Raw genomic sequence first — 23,732 nt, 5'->3', positions numbered from 1 at the left:
TCACTGCTACTCTCCATTTCCCAAATCAAAAAATCTAGTATGCCATCGACACTGTCCACTGCTCTACCAACAGTGTCTGCTGTCCATACACCGTGCATTGTCCACACACTGTCCGCTGCTGTACTGACAGTGTCCGCTGCTGTACTGACAGTGTCTCCTGCTGTACTGACAGTGTCTCCTGATGTACTGACAGTGTTCCCTGTCGACACATCGCCTGCTGCTGTACTGACAGTGTCTGCTGTCCACACACTGTCCTCTGATGTACTGACAGTGTCTCCTGCTGTACTGACAGTGTCCGCTGTCCACACACTGTCCCCTGTTGTACTGACAGTGTCCGCTGTCCACACACTGTCCCCTGCTGTACTGACAGTGTCTGCTGTCCACACACTGTCCTCTGATGTACTGACAGTGTCTCCTGCTGTACTGACAGTGTCCGCTGTCCACACACTGTCCCCTGTTGTACTGACAGTGTCCGCTGTCCACACACTGTCCCCTGCTGTACTGACATTGTCCGCTGTCCACACACTGTCCCCTGCTGTACTGACATTGTCCGCTGTCCACACACTGTCCGCTGCTGTACTGATACCATCCACTGCCCTATTGACATTGTCCACTGCTGCAGTGTCCCAATTTACTGCCCTACTGACACCGTCCACTCCACGCCGCTCATTCAGCCGGGGTGAAGCACTTGATGGTAGATTGCTGTTATCACATGGTGGGGTGATGGGACGGGTGATAGGACTGGGAATGGCACTGGGTCGCCCAAGCCTGCTGCTTTTCCTGAGTTCATTTATCCGGGGTGAAGCACTTTTTGGTGGGGTGCTTTTATCACATGGTGGGGCGATGGAGCGGGTGATAGGATGGGGAATGGCACTGGGTCGCCCAAGCCTGCTGCTTTTCCTGAGTTCATTTATCCGGGGTGAAGCACTTTTTGGTGGGGTGCTTTTATCACATGGTGGGGCGATGGGACGGGTGATAGGACGGGGAATGGCACTGGGTCGCCCAAGCCTGCTGCTTTTCCTGAGTTCATTTATCCGGGGTGAAGCACTTTTTGGTGGGGTGCTTTTATCACATGGTGGGGCGATGGGACGGGTGACAGGACGGGGAATGGCACTGGGTCGCCCAAGCTTGCTGCTTTTCCTGAGCTCATTTATCCGGGGTGAAGCACTTGTTGGTGGGGTGATGCCATCCGTCTTTCGTGGGGTGATAGGACGAGGAATAGCACTGGGTCGTCTGAGCCTAATGTTTTTCCTGAGCTCATTCATCCAGAGTGATGCACTTGTTGCTGGGGTGATATCACTTGTTGCTGGGGTGATATCAATCGTTGATGGGGTGATATCACTTGTTACTGGGGTGATATCACTTGTTGATGGGGTGATATCACTCGTTGATGGGGTGATATCACTTGTTGGTGGGGTGATATCACTTGTTGATGGGGTGATATCACTTGTTGGTGGGGTGATATCAATCGTTGATGGGGTGATATCACTTGTTGGTGGGGTGATATCACTTGTTGATGGGGTGATATCACTTGTTGCTGGGGTGATATCACTTGTTGCTGGGGTGATATCACTCATTGATGGGGTGATATCACTTGTTGGTGGGGTGATATCACTTGTTGATGGGGTGATATCACTTGTTGGTGGGGTGATATCAATCGTTGATGGGGTGATATCACTTGTTGGTGGGGTGATATCACTCGTTGATGGGGTGATATCACTTGTTGGTGGGGTGATATCACTTGTTGCTGGGGTGATCTCACTTGTTGCTGGGGTGATATCACTTGTTGCTGGGGTGATATCACTCATTGATGGGGTGATATCACTTGTTGGTGGGGTGATATCACTTGTTGATGGGGTGATATCACTTGTTGGTGGGGTGATATCAATCGTTGATGGGGTGATATCACTTGTTGGTGGGGTGATATTATCACTTGTTGATGGGGTGATATCACTCGTTGATGGGGTGATATCACTTGTTGGTGGGGTGATATCACTCGTTGATGGGGTGATATCACTCGTTGATGGGGTGATGATATTAATGCAACCCCTAGGAGGTGCTATGCTGGGTCTCACCTCCTGAGAATTGATTGGCTGGATTGTGTCCTCTCTTGATGTTGGGGAGAATCGGTTGAACGCCTTGAAGTATAATACCAGCAGTGCCTGCAGTATTACAAGCAGCACCAGCAGCATGGCCGGCAGCACCGGCTGTATCATGACAAGCCCCAGAGAGTATTCTGACCAGATCTCAGCCACAATATTTATAAGCAGGGGCGGGCCTGTGTTGTCTAAGACCAGCCCCCCGCTGAACCAGCAGAAATCGGATTGGACCAAAACTTCATAAAAGAATTCCGTCAGCTGCAGGAGCATCAGAAATTCTCCTATTTTGGTGGCCAGGACATTTCTGGGCAGGATGTAATTCAGAATGATAACACTTATCCAGAGTGTCATCTTTACCCAGAATGCAGTGCTGGCCAGTAATGAGAACCAGCTGGAGGCTTCCAGTGGCTCGTTTGCCATTTCTCTGACTGGTTCTAATGTAGGTTCCTCCATTGACTCGATGGCTGCGTTCCTACTTGGCATGAAGATCTCCGGAGGAACGTTTTCCATTGCCCTGACCAGTTCTTCCACTGGTTGCTCCGTTCTTCTGATGGTCGCCCCCTTATCCAGCATGTGGATGTCTGGGGGGTCTATGCTGACATTTCGTTTTCCTCCCCATGGGAGTAAAAACATAAGAATTATGCTGAGGATTTCGTTCCTCATCATTATATGAATAGTAACTGACACTAAAAACAATTACTACAGCAAATCTAGAGAGAAATCAGCTATTGCCGATCGCTATCAATCAAAGGGAATCAGTTGACAACCAATCACTGGAGTTCAAATAGAATGAAACACACAGTAATCAGAGAGAGCTTTCTACAGACAACCTGTCTCTACAGAGAGCAAACATCAACTGACACCTGGCTGAGGGCGCACTCCAATTTATAGGCTGGGGAGGTCATGTGACCATTGGCCAACTGCCAAGATTTCCTGATAGAAGATTGTAACTGTCAAAAGGCGGGGGAAGGTAATCAGGGGATTTCCAGGCTGGGGAGGTCATGTGACCATTGGCCAACTGCCAAGATTTTCCTGATAGGGATATTGTAACTGTCAGAAGGTGGGGGAAGGTAATCAGGGGATTTCCAGTCTGGGGGGAGGGGGAGGGGGGAACTGTCATTAACTACTTGCTGACTCAGCATTTTCTGGCACTTTTTGTTTACAAGTTTAAATCATTATTTTTTGCTAGAAAATGACTCAGAACCCCCAAACATTAGAAATATATATTTTTTTAGCAGAGACCCCAGAGAATGAAATGGCGATCATTGCAATTTTATTTATATCACGCGGTATTTGTAATCCGGTATTTCTTTTTTTTTTTTCAATTATAAATTTTATTAAGGGTTTGTAGTAAGGCTGTACAAACACAGGAGAAACAGAAAAGAAGAAAAACACAGCATATAGTCATATGATTTCACAATAAAAATAAGATTCTTATTTCCTCAAAACGAATACAAGTATCTAACGATCGGGGTCTCCTCTCTCCTCTTATCTACCCCTAAATCTGTCTATTCCTCTATCCTTCCTATAATCTCCTCTTCATAGCATAACTACTGATAGCACCGCCTCTACTCTCCCTGTCTTTTCTATTTTTATATATTAACCAAAGTAACCCGAAAAATAACACAACCCCCCCCCCCCAAAAAAAAAGGGGGGGGAACAAAAAAGAAATCTTTTCCCTCTCTTGCCGAGTCATCGCACAATTGTAATCCGGTATTTCAAATGTAATTTTGTTTTGAAAAAATATACTTTAATAAAAAAAAAAAAAAACACACAATATATTCCCGGATTTGTTTTGTAAAGTATAAAAGATGGCGTTACGGCGAGTAAATAGATACCTGACATGTCACGCTTTATAATTGCGCACCCTGGTGGAAAGGCAACAAACTGCGATACATAAAAATCTCCATAGGGGGCGCTTTATAGAAAGTTTCCGGTCACCGGTTTGGAGTTACAGAGGAGATTTAGCGCTAGAATTATCGCTCGCTCTAACGTTGGCGGCGATTCCTCACATGTGTGCTGGGAACGCCGTTTACATACGCATGCGCGGTTTAGTTTTGCGTTCCATTCTGCGGGAGAGCGCGGGGGAGGGGGGGCACTTTCATTTTTTTTTTTCCCCGGTGATAGAAATCAGGGTGAGCGCTCCTCTTTATGGAGAGATCCGCCATCTATAACACCCCAAATACACAAATCTCTTCCTTACATTTCCATCCAAAAGATACAAAAAAACATTTTCTTCAATGAAATCCATTTGATGAATAAAATCGGACCAATCAGGGTGCAGAATTCAGGAGCTCCTCTCCTCTATGGACCAGTTTGTCCAGCAGGGGGCTCTGTGTATGGACTACATCTCCCAGCATGCCCCGCTCTCCCCATAGAGCTCTGTGTTAATGTTGTACAGATATGGGATGGGAACACAATAACCCCCCCCCCCCCCGGTATCCCCCCATGGCGGGTCTCTGGGGTACACACACTATTGCTGACCCCATGAGCTGACATTCTATTACTATAGTAGATGAGGAAATAGAAGCTCAGCCTGGCACTGGCCAATAACAAAGATGGCGGCCGGGGGACAGAGAGGGGGCGGAGACTTCACCTGCTGTCCTGGAAACCAGGAAGTGGAATGACAACAACAGAGGCGGCTGTGATTGGAGATCCCGGGGATGGCTCAGGAAGGGGGAGTGACCAACCAGGAGCAGAGTGAGGGGGAGGGGAGGAACTACAAGTCCCAGCATTACCACATAGCACAGCCGGGCCTAGGAGGAGGAGTCCCCGGATATGGAGTGCTTGAGAGTCATCCAATGAGATGATACAGGACCCCTCCCCCACTTCTATAGATCTACAGTACCCTCCCCCACCTCTATAGATCTACAGGACCCCTCCCCCGCCACCTCAGATCTACAGGACACCTCCCCCACCTCCAATAGATCTACAGGACCCCTCCCCCACCTCCAATAGATCTACAGGACCCCTCCCTCACCTCTATAGATCTACAGGACCCCTCCCCCACCACTTCAGATATACAGGACACCTCCCCCACCTCTATAGATCTACAGGATCCCCCCACCTCTTTACATCTACAGGACCCCTCCCCCACCGCTCCAGATCTACAGGACACCTCCCCCACTTCTATAGATCTACAGGATCCCCCCCACCTCTTTACATCTACAGGACCCCTCCCCCACCTCTATAGATCTACTGGACCCCTCCCTCACCTCTATACATGTACAGGACACCTCCCTCACCTGTATAGATCTACAGGATCCCCCCCACCTCTATACATCTACAGAACCCCTCCCCCACCACTTCAGATCTATAGGACCCCTCCCTCACCTCTATACATCTACAGGACACCTCCCCCACCTCTATAGATCTACAGGATCCCCCCACCTCTTTACATCTACAGGACCCCTCCCCCACCGCTTCAGATCTACAGGACACCTCCCCCACCTCTATAGATCTACAGGATCTCCCCCACCTCTATACATCTACAGGACCCCTCCCCCACCGCTTCAGATCTACAGGACACCTCCCCCACCTCTATAGATCTACAGGATCCCCCCCACCTTTTTACATCTACAGGACCCCTCCCCCACCGCTTCAGATCTACAGGACACCTCCCCCAACTCTATAGATCTACAGGATCCCCCCCACCTCTTTACATCTACAAGACCCCTCCCCCACCGCTTCAGATCTACAGGACACCTCCCCCACCTCTATAGATCTCCTCTGTAACTCTAAACTGGGAACCTGTAAAGGGGATTAAAGCGTCGTCTATGGAGATTTTTATGTATCGCAGTTTGTCGCCATTCCATGAGTGAGCGCAATTATAAAGAGTAACATGATAGGAAGATTTTACTCAGCATAATATTATTCTTCCAGTTTACAAAAATAAAACATTGGGGTATAAATTGTGTTTTCCTTTTTAATTCTTTTAAATTTATTTCTTTTTTTTTTTATATATAAAATAAATTGCTATATAAAAAAATTGCAATAATCGCCACTTTATTCCCCAGGGTCTCTCTGCTAAAAAAAAAAAATATATATAATTTTTTTTTTCATATATATTTTTTAATAATTTTTATATATAATATTTGAAGTTTATAAGTAATTTTCTAGCAATAAATAATGATTTAAATAAAATGTGTCAGAATATTTCGGGTCTTCAAGTGGTTAAAGATGATTTTTTTTTCCCCGTTACAGCGCTAACCCCGCCTCCTGTGGCCACGCCTCCGGTCACCCCCCTCATACAGAAGAACAGGCGATCCCTGCACAGCAAGGCCAATGAGAAGTGTGAAGATGGCGTCCCGCAGACGGGGGAGGGGGACGCTGTTCTGTCGCAGGCTGTACAAGAGCTGATTGGAGGTACAGACATGGGGGAGGGGGAGGGGGGTTATCAGACATCTTCCAGGGTGATGATCTGCTTTCTGCTTAAAGCGCAGCTCCGCCAAAACGGGAAGCTCCACTTGTTTGCATTCTGTACCATGCCCGCAGCCCCGCATTCTCCTGTACCATGCCCGCAGCACTGCATTCTCCTGTACCATGCCCGCAGCACCGCATTCTCCTGCACCATGCCCGCAGCCCCGCATTCTCCTGCACCATGCCCGCAGCCCCGCATTCTCCTGCACCATGCCCGCAGCCCCGCATTCTCCTGCACCATGCCCGCAGCCCCGCATTCTCCTGTACCATGCCCGCAGCCCCGCATTCTCCTGTACCATGCCCGCAGCCCCTGATTCTCCTGCACCATGCCCGCAGCCCCGCATTCTCCTGTACCATGCCCGCAGCCCCGCATTCTCCTGTACCATGCCCGCAGCCCCGCATTCCCCTGTATCATGCCCGCAGCCCTGCATTCTCCTGCACCATTCCCTCAGCCCCGCATTCTCCTGTACCATGCCTGCAGCCCTGCATTCTCCTGTACCATGCCCGCAGCCCCGCATTCTCCTGTACCATGCCTGCAGCCCTGCATTCTGATGTACCATGCCCGCAGCACTGCATTCTCCTGTACCATGCCCGCAGCACTGCATTCTCCTGTACCATGCACGCAGCACTGCTTTCTCCTATACCATGCCCGCAGCCCCGCATTCTCCTGTACCATGCCCGCAGCACTGCATTCTCCTGTACCATGCCCGCAGCCCTGCATTCTCCTGCACCATTCCCGCAGCCCCGCATTCTCCTGTACCATGCCCGCAGCCCCGCATTCTCCTGCACCATGCCCGCAGCCCCGCATTCTCCTGTACCATGCCCGCAGCCCTGCATTCTCCTGTACCATGCCCGCAGCACTGCATTCTCCTGTACCATGCCCGCAGCCCCGCATTCTCCTGCACCATGCCGCAGCCCTGCTTTCTCCTGCACCATTCCCCCAGTCCTGCATTCTCCTGTACCATGCCTGCAGCCCTGCATTCTCCTGTACCATGCCCGCAGCCCCGCATTCTCCTGTACCATGCCTGCAGCCCTGCATTCTGATGTACCATGCCCGCAGCACTGCATTCTCCTGTACCATGCCCGCAGCACTGCATTCTCCTGTACCATGCACACAGCACTGCTTTCTCCTATACCATGCCCGCAGCCCCGCATTCTCCTGTACCATGCCTGCAGCACTGCATTCTCCTGTACCATGCCCGCAGCCCCGCATTCCCCTGTATCATGCCCGCAGCCCTGCATTCTCCTGCACCATTCCCACAGCCACGCATTCTCCTGTACCATGCCCGCAGCCCCGCATTCTCCTGCACCATGCCCGCAGCCCCGCATTCTCCTGTACCATGCCCGCAGCCCTGCATTCTCCTGTACCATGCCCGCAGCACTGCATTCTCCTGTACCATGCCCGCAGCCCCGCATTCTCCTGCACCATGCCCGCAGCCCTGCTTTCTCCTGCACCATTCCCGCAGTCCTGCATTCCCCTGTACCATGCCCGCAGCCCTGCATTCTCCTGCACCATTCCCGCAGCCCTGCATTCTCCTGCACCATGCCCGCAGCCCTGCATTCCCCTGTATCATGCCCGCAGCCCTGCATTCACCTGTACCATGCCCGCAGCCCTGCATTCACCTGTACCATGCCCACAGCCCTGCATTCTCCTGCACCATTCCCGCAGCCCTGCATTCTCCTGCACCATGCCTGCAGCCCTGCATTCTCCTGTACCATTCCCGCAGTTCTGCATTCTCCTGTACCATGCCCGCAGCCCCGCATTCTACTAGAATACTGTAATACTAGAATTCTCCAGGATCCAGACTGTGCTCTGGAATGCCCACATTCATTCGGGGGATATTATTGCAACGGGGCCAGGCTGAAGAGACGCTACAATTCACACCTAGACTCCATCCTTGGAGAAATACACTCCCTGGAGCAACAAAATAAAAAGGCGCCATCCCCGGGGCTGTCGGATACTCTGCACAAACTTAGGGAGGAACTACGCCTCCTGTTACTGCAAAAATACCACTTCCACCTCAGACGGCTAAAACTCCAAACGTATACAAATGCTAATAGAACGGGGAAATGTCTGGCCAGCAGGCTAAAAGCCCCCAGAACTAAAACAAAAATTGGACACTTGATTCATCCCATATCAAAAGACAAAATCCTCAACCCTCAAGCAATCGCTGACCAATTTGCGGGTTACTACAGTGATCTATACAATCTAAAAAACGATCCTCACACCGTTCAACCTACCTAGGAAGCGATTCACGCCTTTCTTTTTTTGTTTATAAACGTTTATTGAAAGTATACTCAAGTACAAAAAAAAGAACATTTGTGACATCATTATAAAAGTACAAATAAAAAATAAAGAAGAGAGAAAAAAAAAAGAACTAACCAAAACAGACAGCATATATTGGTTATTGTTCTATGTATAACATTACCAGAAGATAGAAAATTATCAAAACTAAGCAAAGGAGCTAGAGGAATTTCTGAGATTTGATTATTAATTCGGGCAGCTCCTTTGCCTGAGAAGGAGGTGCCCGATCAACATAACTTATGAATTTAATGCGGTGATGTGCTTAGTAATTATGGAGGTGTAAACCCTTTAATTGTTGGTCGACCTAATATATTATGATATTATGTTTATGTGACCAAGGAGCATTTATATGAATACCAGGGGGACCATTTCTGGTCAAATTTTTCCTTGGAGTTTGTGATAGTATGATGGTATTGTTCCATCGATCTGATATCCTCGATTCTACCTTAAATTTGAGTGAAAGGAACAGCTGCTTCTCTCCAATGTTTGGTGATGACCCATAACATCGCAATACAGATGGTATGTGTCAGACGTGTGAGATGTGAGTATCCCCTACTTAGGTATTACCCTCACCTCTAACCTCGGGACCCTCACGCGAGCTAACTATGAACCCTTAATACGTGACATACATACCCAATTGACGTCCTGGTCCACTAAGCACCTATCATGGACTGGTAGACTAGCGGCATACAAAATGTCCATCCTCCCACAAATCTTATACCATTTTAGAGTGCTCCCTGTACCACTACCACACAAATATGTTAACCTGCGCACAAGTTCATTGTCCAAATTCTTGTGGACACACAAAAAACCAAGATGCGCACGTAAATTCCTCATAGCCCATAAATCAGTGGGAGGGATGGGTCTCCCTGACCTCAACGACTATAGATGGGCAACGATCTTAGATCAACTGCAACATTGGTTCCACACGCAGGATAGACCGCGCTGGGCTTCTCTGGAAGGGGTACTGACAGAGACCCCAGACCTGACATCTCTCCTGTATATGGACTCGTTGAGGCCAAGGGACATCCTATCCTTCCCCCCAACTGTACGAGCATCCATACTAGCATGGCGACACCTTCGCCATAACTCAATTAATCAACCCCCCATTGACATCCCGCCAATCCCAGTTCATGCTCTTTCCTCCAGGATACCCTTCTTATACACTAAACCCCTTGTAAAACATGGAATTGTCCATGTACAAGACTTTTTAGATAAAAATAAACCTCGCCCCTGGACTGACATGAGAACGAAATTCTCCTTGCTGCCATCCCTATTTTTTCCATGGTACCGAATTTCACATTTCCTCTCCACGAACCCTATTCACCCCTTACACATACCTTCAGCAGTATGGACCTATCCGATGTTAAGGTACTAGTGAACCGCAACTATATCTTTGAGCCCTACTAGTTATCAATCAAGGGACATGTAAATCCTTTGACGAACGCTGGAACGAGTGGCTGACCCTTAATAATATTGTGAAAATGTGTTGAATGTATTTTTCTTACCCCTTCATGGTTGACGGCTGGGGTGTGCGCCCTCCCACCCCCCATACTGTTTGCACCCAGATGGGGTGTGGGGGGTGGGAGGCGTGGACCCTACCGTTCAGCCTCTCCAAGGTCATGAATCCCATGCTATGAAGAAATAATATAATGGCAATCTTTCCTTCTTTACATAATGTGGCTGTTGTTTTTATACCTGTGAAAATGTTCGCAGTCAGTGCCTGTTGCATTGGCGTTCTTCCCTGTGTATGTTTTTTTGAAAATCAATGAAAACTTATTGTTCAAAAAAAAAGGACTTACTGGTACATCCTCGGGTTGAAACTGTTATCCCCGGACCATGGATGCAGCTGCAGTCATGGTCCCGGTATCATTTTTTTTTTTCAGCCGGCGATGCTGAATAAAGGAAAAGCGATCCGAGTGGATAAATAGCCACTGGATCGCTTTTACATGTGACGGAAGGAGGCTTTACCCTTTCAGCAAGGCGCCAGGGACTGAACCCAGCAGTTCAGCTTGCTGACCATAGAGATGAAGGAGGACTGGAATGTCCCTGATCATCTCTATGGTCTAAGACAGTGGTTCAAAGCCTCAGTCCTCAAGTACCCCCAACAGGCCATGTTTTCGGGTTTTCCTTTACTTTGCATAGCTGCTTTAAATCAATATCAATGGCATGGTATTGATAAGAGCTATTTTATCTAAGGGAAGTTGGCCTGTTGGGGGTATTTGAGGACTGAGGTTGAGACCATCGGTCTAGGAAACCGGAAACAGCGAGTATTTTGTCACTTCCGGTTTCGGTCCGATGTAAACAAACCTGTAAAAGGGTCGGATCAAACCGATATATGTAACGTTATAACGTTTATATGTTTTTCATATGAAATGTTATTTCAGTTTTATCATTTTATGGTCAGACTGCGTCTGATTGACACTCCGGATGGAACCGCTCACACTGCACAGTCAGGGAAGGGGCGGAGTCACTGCTCAGACTTATTCCAATCTAAATTTAGTTTGAAAACTTTTGAGCTCATAGTAAAAAGCCGGCTTTTTTTCAGCCAAGCTGCTAAGGAGAACCAAGAAAATACCTAAAAAAGAGCCGAGTGCTCCACCTACTGGCTGAAAATGAGAATACAAAGTAATCAGATCCCCCTGCAAGAAAAATATTATTAAAAAGGGTTTGGGAAAATACATATAAAGTACGACACATTCACTTCATTCGTTTTGGATAAAATTGTATTCTATTGCTAATATATAGCGCTCTTCTCCCTGGGGACTCAATGCACTTAGCAGGTGAAGCCGCCATCTTGGCAATTGCGTTGGCCGGGGATCGAACCCGGGTCAGCTGCTGGGATAGCAGCTATGCTCACCACTGCAACACCAACGCAGGGGCATGTCTTTGGTGTGGGAGGAAACCGGAGTACCCGGAGGAAACCCACGCAAGCACAGGAGGGAGAACATGCAAACTCCATGCAGGTAGTGTCCTGGTCAGGATTTTAACCAAGGACCCTAGTGCTGCAAGGCTAACCACTAAGCCTCTGTGCTGCCCATATATGGCCTTTGTTCTCTAAGGCCTGCCCCCGCTGAGCGGGGTAAATCAGTTATGTCCAATAGAGCTTAGAGGTGATGCCTTTAGCTCTACATTGTCACATGGACGGGTTAGGTGACATCGTCCATCTTATATCCCTCCTGAGTGTCCTGTCTGGGAAGATGAGGAGAAATCTTCTTCTGTAATGTTGGTCTGGGGAATTGCGATGTAAAAAACGTTTGATGTTCATGCCTATGGAAGGACTCCAGTGCTGCAAGGCAAAGCACTAAGCCTCTGCACTGCCCATATGTGATCTCTGTTCTCTAAGGCCCGCCCCCGCTGAGCAGGATAAATCAGTGATGTCCATTGGAGCTTATACTGACCATACATGGATCAAAATTTATCCGATTCAGCATGGGCTATGTGTGCCCACTGTGGTTAAACAAAGATGGGGGGGGGGGGTGCTGAAGAGGGACAGAAGAGGTCAACTCACTGTGGGGCGGTGAAGGGGGACAGAGGAGGACAAGCTACTGTAGAGGGTGAAGGGGGACATAGGAGGACAAACTACTGTGCCGGGGTTAGGAAGGACAGAAGAGGACTACCTACTGCGAGGAGGTGAAGAAAGCAGAGGAGGACAACCTACTTTGGAGGTGGGGATAAAGGGGGACAGGGGAGGACATTTCTGTAGGGGGTAAAGGGGGGCAGAAGACACCATACCCCCCAGCATGGTGTCTTCTGTCCCCCCTCACCTCCCCACACATTGTCCTCTGCCCCCCCTTCATCTCCCCACAGTAGATTGTCATCCTCTGTCTCCCTTCACCCCCCCCACCTCACAGTAGGTTGTCATCGTCTGTCTCCCTTCACTTCCCCCCCACCTCACAGTAGTTTGTCCTCCTCTGTCCCCCTTCACCCCCTACAGTGAGCTGATTTCCTCTGCCCTGCTGACACCAACCACTGCTCTACTGACACCATCTTGCTTCCCTGGCCATGTCCAGTGCTCTGTTGATTCTTTCCTCTATCTCACTGCTACTCTCCATTTCCCAAATCAAAAAATCTAGTATGCCATCGACACTGTCCACTGCTCTACCAACAGTGTCTGCTGTCCATACACCGTGCATTGTCCACACACTGTCCGCTGCTGTACTGACAGTGTCCGCTGCTGTACTGACAGTGTCTCCTGCTGTACTGACAGTGTCTGCTGCTGTACTGACAGTGTCCGATGCTGTACTGACAGTGTCTGCTGTCCATACACCGTGCATTGTCCACACACCGTCCCCTGCTGTACTGACACCGTCCACTCCACGCCGCTCATTCAGCCGGGGTGAAGCACTTGATGGTAGATTGCTGTTATCACATGGTGGGGCGATAGGACGGGTGATAGGACAGGGAATGGCACTGGGTCGCCCAAGCCTGCTGCTTTTCCTGAGTTCATTTATCCGGGGTGAAGCACTTTTTGGTGGGGTGCTGTTATCACATGGTGGGGTGATAGGACGGGTGATAGGACGGGGAATGGCACTGGGTCCCCCAAGCCTGCTGCTTTTCCTGAGCTCATTTATCCGGGGTGAAGCACTTTTTGGTGGGGTGCTGTTATCACATGGTGGGGTGATAGGACGGGTGATAGGACGGGGAATGGCACTGGGTCGCCCAAGCTTGCTGCCTTTCCTGAGTTCATTTATCCGGGGTGAAGCACTTTTTGGTGGGGTGCTTTTATCACATGGTGGGGTGATAGGACGGGTGATAGGACGGGGAATGGCACTGGGTCCCCCAAGCCTGCTGCTTTTCCTGAGCTCATTTATCCGGGGTAAAGCACTTTTTGGTGGGGTGCTTTTATCACGTGGTGGGGTGATGGGGCGGGTGATAGGACGGGGAATGGCACTGGGTCGCCCAAACATGCTGCTTTTCCTGAGTTCATTTATCCGGGGTAAAGCACTTTTTGGTAGGGTGCTTTTATCACATGGTGGGGTGATAGGACGGGTGATAGGACAGGGAATGGCACTGGGTCGCCCAAACATGCTGCTTTTCCTGAGTTCATTTATCCCGGGTGAAGCACTTTTTGGTGGGGTGCTTTTATCACATGGTGGGGTGATGGGACGGGTGATAGGATGGGGAATGGCACTGGGTCGCCCAAGCCTGCTGCTTTTCCTGAGCTCATTTATCCGGGGTAAAGCACTTGTTGGTGGGGTGATGCCATCCGTCTTTCGTGGGGTGATAGGACGAGGAATAGCACTGGGTCGTCTGAGCCTAATGTTTTTCCTGAGCTCATTCATCCAGAGTGAAGCACTTGTTGGTGGGGTGATATCACTTGTTGGTGGGGTGATATTATCATTTGTTGCTGGGGTGATATCACACATTGATGGGCTGACACCCATCTTTCGTGGGGTGATAGGAGGGGGAATAATTCTGGGACGTCTGCTGTATTTCCTGAGCTCATTTATCCGAGGTGAAGCACTTGTTGGTGGGGTGATATCACTTGTTGGTGGATTGCTGTTATCACATTGTGGGGTGATGTCATCCGTCTTTTGTGCGTTCATAGGACGAGGGATGGCACTAAGTCGTCTGAGCCTGATGTTTTCCTTGAGCTCATTGACCCAGAGTGAAGCACTTGTTGGTGGGTTGATATCACTCGCTGATGGGGTGATATCACTTGTTGATGGGGTGATATCACTCGTTGATGGGGTGATATCACTCGCTGATGGGGTGATATCACTCGCTGATGGGGTGATATTATCACTTGTTGATGGGGTGATATCACTTGTTGATGGGGTGATATCACTCGTTGCTGGGGTGATATCACTCGCTGATGGGGTGATATTATCACTTGTTGATGGGGTGATATTATCACTCGTTGATGGGGTGATATTATCACTTGTTGCTGGGGTGATATCACTCGTTGATGGGGTGATATTATCACTCATTGATGGGGTGATATTATCACTTGTTGCTGGGGTGATATCACTCGTTGATGGGGTGATATCACTCGTTGATGGGGTGATATCACTCGTTGGTGGGGTGATATCACTCGTTGGTGGGGTGATATCACTCGTTGCTGGGGTGATATCACTCGTTGCAGGGGTGATATCACTCGTTGATGGGGTGATATCACTCGTTGGTGGGGTGATATCACTCGTTGCTGGGGTGATATCACTTGTTGCTGGGGTGATATCACTCGTTGGTGGGGTGATATCACTCGTTGGTGGGGTGATATCACTCGGTGGGGTGATATCACTCGTTGGTGGGGTGATATCACTCGTTGGTGGGGTGATATCACTCGTTGGTGGGGTGATATCACTCGTTGCTGGGGTGATATCACTCGTTGGTGGGGTGATATCACTCGTTGATGGGGTGATATCACTCGTTGATGGGGTGATATCACTCGTTGATGGGGTGATATCACTTGTAGATGGGGTGATATCACTTGTTGATGGGGTGATATTATCACTTGTTGATGGGGTGATATCACTTGTTGCTGGGGTGATATCACTCGTTGATGGGGTGATGATAATAATGCAACCCCTAGGAGGTGCTATGCTGGGTCTCACCTCCTGAGAATTGATTGGCTGGATTCTGTCCTCTCTTGATGTTGGGGAGAATTGGTTGAACGCCTTGAAGTATAATACCAGCAGTACCTGCAGTATTACAAGCAGCACCAGCAGCATGGCTGGCAGCACCGGCTGTATCATGACAAGCCCCAGAGAGTATTCTGACCAGATCTCAGCCACAATATTTATAAGCAGGGGCGGGCCTGTGTTGTCTAAGACCAGCCCCCCGCTGAACCAGCAGAAATCGGATTGGACCAAAACTTCATAAAAGAATTCTGTCAGCTGCAGGAGCATCAGAAATTCTTCTATTTTCGTGGCCAGGACATTTCTGGGCAGGATGTAATTCAGAATGATAACACTTATCCAGAGTGTCATCTTTACCCAGAATGCAGTGCTGGCCAGTAATGAGAACCAGCTGGAGGCTTCCAGTGGCTCGTTTGCCATTTCTCTGACTGGTTCTAATGTAGGTTCCTCCATTGACTCGATGGCCGCGTTCCTACTTGGCATGAAGATCTCCGGAGGAACGTTTTCCATTGCCCTGACCAGTTCTTCCACTGGTTGCTCCGTTCTTCTGATGGTCGCCCCCTTATCCAGCATGTGGATGTCTGGGGGGTCTATGCTGACATTTCGTTTTCCTCCCCATGGGAGTAAAAACATAAGAATTATGCTGAGGATTTCACGCCTCATTATTATATGAATAGTAACTGACACTAAAAACAATTACTACAGCAAATCTAGAGAGAAATCAGCTATTGCCGATCGCTATCAATCAAAGGGAATCAGTTGACAACCAATCACTGGAGTTCAAATAGAATAAAACACACAGTAATCAGAGAGAGCTTTCTACAGACAACCTGTCTCTACAGAGAGCAAACATCAACTGACACCTGGCTGAGGGCGCACTCCAATTTATAGGCTGGGGAGGTCATGTGACCATTGGCCAACTGCCAAGATTTCCTGCTAAGGAGATTGTAACTGTCAAAAGGCGGGGGAAGGTAATCAGGGGATTTCCAGGCTGGGGAGGTCATGTGACCATTGGCCAACTGCCAAGATTTTCCTGATAGGGATATTGTAACTGTCAGAAGGTGGGGGAAGGTAATCAGGGGATTTCCAGTCTGGGGGGAGGGGGAGGGGGGAACTGTCATTAACTACTTGCTGACTCAGCATTTTCTGGCACTTTTTGTTTACAAGTTTAAATCATTATTTTTTGCTAGAAAATGACTCAGAACCCCCAAACATTAGATATATATATATATTTTTTTTAGCAGAGACCCCAGAGAATGAAATGGCGATCGTTGCAATTTTATTTATATCACGCGGTATTTGTAATCCGGTATTTCTTTTTTTTTTTTTCCAAATATAAATTTTATTAAGGGTTTGTAGTAAGGCTGTACAAACACAGGAGAAACAGAAAAGAAGAAACACACCATATAGTCATATGATTTCACAATAAAAATAAGATTCTTATTTCATCAAAACGAATACAAGTATCTAACGATCGGGGTCTCCTCTCTCCTCTTATCTACCCCTAAATCTGTCTATTCCTCTATCCTTCCTATAATCTCCTCTTCATAGCATAACTACTGATAGCACGGCCTCTACCCTCCCTGTCTTTTCTATTTTTATATATTAACCAAAGTAACCCGAAAAATAACACAACCCCCCCAAAAAAAAAAAAAAAATAGGGGGGGGAACAAAAAAGAAACCTATCTTTTCCCTCTCTTGCCGAGTCATCGCACAATTGTAATCCGGTATTTCAAATGTAATTTTGTTTTGAAAAAATATACTTTAATAAAAAATAAAAAATACACTCAATATATTCCCGGATTTGTTTTGTAAAGTATAAAAGATGGCGTTACGGCGAGTAAATAGATACCTGACATGTCACGCTTTATAATTGCGCACCCTGGTGGAAAGGCAACAAACTGCGATACATAAAAATCTCCATAGGGGGCGCTTTATAGAAAGTTTCCGGTCACCGGTTTGGAGTTACAGAGGAGATTTAGCGCTGGAATTATCGCTCGCTCTAACGTTGGCGGCGATTCCTCACATGTGTGCTGGGAACGCCGTTTACATACGCATGCGCGGTTTAGTTTTGCGTTCCATTCTGCGAGAGAGCGCGGGGGAGGGGGGGGGCACTTTAATTTTTTTTCCTGTTTATTTTTACACCGTCCCTTTATTTCTTTATGTTTGGAATGTAAAGATCCCCGGGGATAGAAATCAGGGTGAGCGCTCCTCTTTATGGAGAGATCCGCCATCTATAACACCCCAAATACACAAATCTCTTCTTTACATTTCCATCCAAAAGATACAAAAAAACATTTTCTTCAATGAAATCCATTTAATGAATAAAATCCGACCAATCAGGGTGCAGAATTCAGGAGCTCCTCTCCTCTATGGACCAGTTTGGCCAGCAGGGGGCTCTGTGTATGGACTACATCTCCCAGCATGCCCCGCTCTCCCCATAGAGCTCTGTGTACGGACTACATCTCCCAACATGCCCCACTCTCCCCATAGAGCTCTGTATATGGACTACATCTCCCAACATGCCCCGCTCTCCCCATAGAGCTCTGTGTATGGACTACATCTCCCAGCATGCCCCGCTCTCCCCATAGAGCTCTGTGTATGGAATACATCTCCCAGCATGCCCCGCTCCCCCCATAGAGCTCTGCGTATGGACTACATCTCCCAGCATGCCCCGCTCCCCCCATAGAGCTCTGCGTATGGACTACATCTCCCAGCATGCCCCGCTCTCCCCATAGTGCTCTGTGTATGGACTACATCTCCCAGCATGCCCCGCTCTCCCCATAGAGCTCTGCGTATGGACTACATCTCCCAGCATGCCCCGCTCTCCCCATAGAGCTCTGCGTATGGACTACATCTCCCAGCATGCCCCGCTCTCCCCATAGAGCTCTGCGTATGGACTACATCTCCCAGCATGCCCCGCTCTGCCCATAGTGCTCTGTGTATGGACAACATCTCCCAGCATGCCCTGCTCTCCCCATAGAGCTCTGTGTATGGACTACATCTCCCAGCATGCCCCACTCTCCCCATAGAGCTCTGCGTATGGACTACATCTCCCAGCATGCCCCGCTCTCCCCATAGTGCTCTGCGTATGGACAACATCTCCCAGCATGCCCTGCTCTCCCCATAGAGCTCTGTGTATGGACTACATCTCCCAGCATGCCCCGCTCTCCCCATAGAGCTCTGTGTACGGACTACATCTCCCAGCATGCCCCGCTCTCCCCATAAAGCTCTGCGTATGGACTACATCTCCCAGCATGCCCCACTCTCCCCATAGAGCTCTGCGTATGGACTACATCTCCCAGCATGCCCCGCTCTCCCCATAGTGCTCTGTGTATGGACAACATCTCCCAGCATGCCCTGCTCTCCCCATAGAGCTCTGTGTATGGACTACATCTCCCAGCATGCCCCGCTCTCCCCATAGAGCTCTGTGTACGGACTACATCTCCCAGCATGCCCCGCTCTCCCCATAGAGCTCTGTGTTAATGTTGTACAGATATGGGATGGGAACACAATAACCCCCCCCCCCCGGTATCCCCCCATGGCGGCTCTCTGGGGTACACACACTATTGCTGACCCCATGAGCTCACATTCTATTACTATAGATGAGGAAATAGAAGCTCAGCCTGGCACTGGCCAATAACAAAGATGGCGGCCGGGGGACAGAGAGGGGGCGGAGACTTCACTTGCTGTCCTGGAAACCAGGAAGTGGAATGACAACAACAGAGGCGGTGTAACGTGAAAAAAACCATACCCCTTGGAGAAACCATACCGTCGTCACTTCCGGTCTGAAACAGCTGAGCAGCGCAGCAGTGCGCATGCTCAGAGCCCCGGATACGTAAATGAACATGAAAGGATTAGAGAAGTGCGCATGCTCGGAGGGCATGAAATTATCACGGCACTGTGTCTAATGTAATACTTGCGGCGGGTACAATAAAACACTTCGGCTGCAACATCGATCATCTCCTCTGCTATCGCTGTAACTTCCCTCATCTCCGGTAATAAATATAAAAGCGGCGGCGGGTGTATGAGATGTAAATGACGGCGATTGCGGCTCCGTGATCCGCTTTTATATTTATTACCGGAGATGAGGGCAGTGACGGCGAAGAGCGGAGATGATTTATGTTGTAGTGGAGCTGTTTTAATGTAAGCGCCGCAACCTTAACTACCGTGAGAAATCCATACCCTCCGTAGCGGAAGCGGAAGTGACGAGGGTATGGATTTCTCACGGGTATGGTTTTCTCACGGGTATGGATTTCTCACGGAACACCGGCTGTGATTGGAGATCCCGGGGATGGCTCAGGAAGGGGGAGTGACCAACCAGGAGCACAGTGAGGGGGAGGGGAGGAACTACAAGTCCCAGCATTACCACACAGCACAGGTGGGCCTAGGAGGAGGAGTCCCCGTATATGGAGTGCTGGAGAGTCCTCCAATGAGATGATACAGGACCCCTCCCCCACTTTTATAGATCTACAGGATCTCCCCCACCACTTCAGATCTACAGGACCCCTCCCCCACCTCTATACATCTACAGGACACCTCCCCCACTTCTATACATCTACAGGACCCCTCCGCCACCTCTATTCATCTACAGGACCCCTCCCTCACCTCTATACATCTACAGGACCCCTCCCCCACCTCTATAGGTCTACAGAACCCCTCCCTCACCTCTATACATTTACAGGACCCCTCCCCCACCTCTATAGGTCTACAGGATCCCTCCCCCACCACTTCAGATCTACAGGACACCTCCCCCACCTCTATAGATCTACAGGATCCCCCCACCTCTTTACATCTACATGACCCCTCCCCCACCGCTTCAGATCTACAGGACACCTCCCCCACCTCTATACATCTACATGACCCCTCCCCCACCTCTATACACGTACAGGACACCTCCCTCACCTCTATAGATCTACAGGATCCCCCCCCACCTCTATACATCTACAGGACCCCTCCCCCACTTCTATACATCTACAGGACCCCTCTCCCACCTCTATACCTCTACAGGACCCCTCCCTCACCTCTATACATCTACAGGATCCCTCCCCCACCACTTCAGATCTACAGGACACCTCCCCCACCTCTATAGATCTACAGGATCCCCCCAACCTCTATACATCTACAGGACCCCTCCCCCACCTCTATACATCTACAGGACCCCTTCCCCACCGCTTCAGATCTACAGGACACCTCCCTCACCTCTATAGATCTCCTCTGTAACTCTAAACTGGGAACCAGTAAAGGGGATTAAAGCGCCGTCTATGGAGATATTTATGTATCGCAGTTTGTCGCCATTCCATGAATGAGCGCAATTATAAAGAGTAACATGATAGGAAGATTTTACTCAGCATAATATTATTCTTCCAGTTTACAAAAAATAAAATCATTGGGGTATAAATTGTGTTTTCCTTTATAATTCATTAAAATTTATTTCTTTTTTTTTATATATAAAATAATTGCAATAATCGCCACTTTATTCCCTAGGGTCTCTGCTAAAAAAAAATATATATATCTATATCTGTATATCTATATCTATATATATTTTTTTTTAATAATATAATAATTTATATATATAATATTTGAAGTTTATAAGTAATTTTCTAGCAATAAAAAATGATTTCGGGTCTTCATGTGGTTAAAGATGATTTTTTTCCCCGTTACAGCGCTAACCCCGCCTCCTGTGGCCACGCCTCCGGTCATCCCCCTCATACAGAAGAACAGGCGGTCCCTGCACAGCAAGGCCAATGAGAAGTGTGAAGATGGCGTCCCGCGGACGGGGGAGGGGGACGCTGTTCTTTCGCAGGCTGTACAAGAGCTGATTGCAGGTACAGACATGGGGGGAGGGGGAGGGGGGTTATCAGACATCTTCCAGGTCGATGATCTGCTTTCTGCTTAAAGCGGAGCTCCAGCAAAACGGGAAACTCCACTTGTGTGCATTCTCCTGTACCATGCCTGCAGCCCTGCATTCTCCTGTACCATGCCCGCAGCCCCGCATTCCGCTGTACCATGCCCGTAGCCCTGCATTCTCCTGTACCATGCCCACAGGCCCCACATTCTCCTGTACCATGCCCGCAGCCCTGCATTCTCCTGTACCATGCCCGCAGCCCTGCATTCTCCTGTACCATGCCCGCAGCCCCGCATTCTACTGTACCATGCCCGCAGCCCCGCATTCTCCTGTACCATGCCCGCAGCCCCGCATTCCGCTGTACCATGCCCGCAGGCCCCACATTCTCCTGTACCATGCCCACAGCCCTGCAATCTCCTGTACCATGCCCGCAGCCCCACATTCTCCTGTACCATGCCTGCAGTCCCGCATTCTCCTGTACCATGCCCGCAGCCCCGCATTCTCCTGTACCATGCCCGTAGCCCCGCATTCTCCTGTACCATGCCCGCAGGCCCCACATTCTCCTGTACCATGCCCGCAGCCCCGCATTCTCCTGTACCATGCCCACAGCCCCGCATTCTCCTGTACCATGCCCACAGGCCCCACATTCTCCTGTACCATGCCCGCAGCCCCGCATTCCGCTGTACCATGCCCGCAGGCCCCACATTCTCCTGTACCATGCCCGTAGCCCTGCATTCTCCTGTACCATGCCCGCAGGCCCCACATTCTCCTGTACCATGCCCGCAGCCCCGCATTCTCCTGTACCATGCCCGTAGCCCTGCATTCTCCTGTACCATGCCCGTAGCCCTGCATTCTCCTGTACCATGCCCGCAGCACTGCATTCTCCTGTACCATGCCTGCAGCCCCGCATTTTCCTGTACCATGCCCACAGCCCCAAATTCTCTTGCACCATGCTTGCAGCCCTGCATTCTCCTGTACCATGCCCGTAGCACTGCATTCTCCTGTACCATGCCCGCAGCACTGCATTCTCCTGTACCATGCCTGCAGTGCTGCATTCTCCTGTACCATGCCCACAGCCCCGCATTCTCCTGCACCATTCCCGCAGCCCTGCATTCTCCGGCACCATGCCCGCAGCCCTGCATTCTCCTGCACCATGCCCACAGCCCTGCATTCTCCTGTACCATGCCCGCAGCCCTGCATTCTCCTGCACCATGCCCACAGCCCTGCATTCTCCTGTACCATGCCCACAGCCCCAAATTCTCTTGCACCATGCTTGCAGCCCTGCATTCTCCTGTACCATGCCCGTAGCCCTGCATTCTCCTGTACCATGCCCGTAGCCCTGCATTCTCCTGTACCATGCCCACAGCACTGCATTCTCCTGTACCATGCCCGCAGCACTGCATTCTCCTGTACCATGCCCACAGCCCCGCATTCTCCTGCACCATTCCCACAGCCCCGCATTCTTCTGTACCATGGCCGCAGCCCCGCATTCTCCTGCACCATGCCCGCAGCCCCGCATTCTCCTGTAGCATGCCCGCAGCCCCGCATTCTCTTTCACCATGCCCGCTGCCCCGCATTCTCTTTCACCATGCCCGCAGCTCCGCATTCTCTTTCACCATGCCCGCAGCTCCGCATTCTCCTGCACCATGCCCGCAGCCACACATTCTCCTGTACCATGCCCGTAGCACTGCCTTCTCCTGTACCATGCCCGCAGCCCTGCATTCTCCTGTACCATGCCCGCAGCCCTGCATTCTCCTATTGGATTACCGCATTCAACATAAAAGAATTGAGAGGATTATTAGTAAGCATTGGCCGATTTTGCTGCAGGATAAGATCCTGGGCAATAATTTACCAGAGAGACCTCGATTCGTTTATAAGAAGGCTCCCACTTTAAAGGAATATACTGGCCCCTGGTGTTGTAGATCCACCAGTACAGAGCCAAAATAAGATGTTCTCTTTCCTCTGGGTTCTATGCATGCGGTAAATGTGTAGTGTGCCGCACAGCTAAGAACAATTTAAAGCGGAGTTCCGGGCACAGAAACATTTTTTCAATGAACATACCCCCGGGACAGTCAGGGCTAGTACATTCCACAATGGCTAGCCTCTGATCTGTCCCGGTTCGCACTTACCTGCAAGAAGAAATACTCACTTATAAAATTTCTTCTCCTGCGTTGCCATCTCTGTTGTGGGCAGCTGAAGCCGGCGCGATCCTCTTCTGCGTCTTCATGTCTTCTTCTCCCAGAATGCGCCTGCACCGGCCCCTTTCGTCACTTCCGGTGCGGCGCCCCATTCCTACACAGCTTCTGGGCATGCCCAGAAGCTGTTTAGCAGGGAATGCGGCGTCACACCGGAAGTGACGAGAGGGGCCGGTGCCGTCACATTGATTCCTGGGAGCGATGACGTTCAGCTCCCAGGAATTATTGCAAACCGGAAGTGACGGCGCGGGCCGCGGCCACAGAGGGAGGAAGTGAAAAAAGGTG

Source organism: Pelophylax lessonae (assembly GCF_965119305.1).
Source record: "Pelophylax lessonae genome assembly, chromosome: 5".
Lineage (NCBI taxonomy): Eukaryota > Metazoa > Chordata > Amphibia > Anura > Ranidae > Pelophylax > Pelophylax lessonae.
Note: the sequence above shows the minus strand (reverse complement) of the source record.